This window comes from Zeus faber (assembly GCF_960531495.2).
Source record: "Zeus faber genome assembly, contig: SCAFFOLD_58, whole genome shotgun sequence".
NCBI lineage: Eukaryota > Metazoa > Chordata > Actinopteri > Zeiformes > Zeidae > Zeus > Zeus faber.
Window position 1 is genome coordinate 70,904 of NW_028293079.1, and position 2,213 is coordinate 73,116.

Genomic DNA, 2,213 nt, shown 5'->3' on the forward strand with positions numbered 1-2,213 from the left:
CAACCCAGTTTGTGAGGGATTGTGCAATCTGAGATGAGGCTCCGCCCCTCGCTGCCTCACCTTGCGCGTCTCCCTTCTAATTGAACAGGAAATACGCAAATTCAGCAATTTTGAGAATAAAAATGATTGAAATAATTGGAATCGTACATAAATTACATTTATAGCACAGCTCAGAAGAGAAATATTAATATTTATTTTATTTTATCCTCGTTGTTTTTTTCTTTTCACGATGACAGCCTCCCCTGACCGCACGTCCCTGATGTGATAGTGTGTTCATACATATTTAAACATGGTGAGTGCTGTTTGAGGGAGGAGGTGAGATTAGGAGCGTGGGATATGCGCACATTTTATAAACATGTAGCTTTAAATTCAGCGACTCTTCTAGATTTTAACATTTTGATTTAGTATTTACATTTAGATGTAACATTTCACATTTATTTTTGATATATGAACATATTGTTCACAATGACATATTTCACATTGTTTTACATCTTTTTCTGTCTCAAATGTGAGGAAAGTGACCTGAATATTCAAAATATAGATCCTAGAAAAAATTAAACCAAAGTGTACTTTATTTTTTGGCACCCCATAATATATTGCCAATCAAGCATTATTATAATACATAAACTATTCAAAATACTCTAAAAAATAAAAACAACTATTTTCAATATAAATAGTGAAAATAAAATGATTTGAGGTCATTTGATGAAGAAGAAAACATTTAATTCACTAAAAACACTTTTTTGCCCCTCGCTTTCCTGTGGGTGATCGACATAGACAGACATAGAAAGAGAGAGAAAAATACACTTCTGACAATGAACCAGAAACTAGAAAACTAGAAATTATTCTGGCAACCCTGGTGGAGTCTTCTTGTCAGAAGTGTCTCTTTTTCTCTCTCTATGTCTCTGTCTATGTCGATCGCCCACAGGAAAGCGAGGGGCAAAATAGCTTGTGTGTTAAAAATCAGCCAAAAAATCAGCCAAAAACTGGTTGAAATGTTTCCAACCGAATCCAAATGTGCCATACATGATCTCAAATAATTTATTTTCAATATTTATATAAAAACTTGCTTATGTTTCAAATTTTTGGATTGAATAACATTTTGAATTAGTCAATGTTTAATAATTAAACAAAAAATATTGTAGTTTACCTTTCACGTGAGTGACACAGACTGTTGTGAAAAAACAGCTGTATGATGACTCAGTGTAAAGAATACACATTTGTTTTCATTCTTTACAATTGTAGTTTGATGTGTGATGGGTGGTTCATATATGTCAGAAGCTCTCCAGGTGCTTTTAACTGGCAGCATTCAAAAGCTCACTTGGGAATCAAACCTTCAAATGTACAAACCAGAGACTCTCACCCAGTGACTTACCTCTTCACGCCACTGAGTCTTAGCAACATGATGTCTCCTCCGATCAAATGAATCCCTGCGGTGACTTCGATGGAAAACTTGGACTGGAACCTGTGACGGCAGCGTCTGAACCTGTCACACCACAGCGTCCTCCTGGTTCCAGCGGCTCTGACATCATCTTCACTGGTTTGTCTTGACATGAGGCTATGATTAAAGATGACATCACCATCTGCAGGCTGGCACTCTGCTCCTCTACTTCACACCACTCGAGGAAGACTCTGGAACAACAAGAATTTGGGCTGAATGTGGCAAATTTGGATTCAAAACCATAATTGAGATCTTTTTACACGGAGCTAAACCTTGTGCTGTTCTCAGGGAACTTTGGTGAAATCTGGTTGAGTTTCTCCATAAAACACAAGCTACATGGAGACACAGGAGCTCCAAGAAATATTTTGCCACAAGAGGTTCCAGCGGTCCCCATCAAAATGATTACTAGTTAAAATGATTCCTCTGGATCTCAAAGACTAAATCTGATCAAAAGGGGTCTGTGGCAAATGCATCGTATCTATTTATAAAATATATTTTTTAGTAATATTATGAACTTGGATTCGCAAACGTTTACTAACAACAATAAATTGTTTGTTCTACTCCTAGAAGCAGTAGTGCATCGTTCCAAGTGGATCTGGGCCTTCTGCAGAACGACACAAACCAGAACTTCACTCAAATAGGCCCTGGTCCATTTTAAATTAAATACTCCACACACAAATGCATTATTTTATAAATTCATCCTCCTCACCCTCCTACCATTTTGCAGTTCCATTTCAAAAACCATTACTGTCCTAAAATAAATACTTTAATT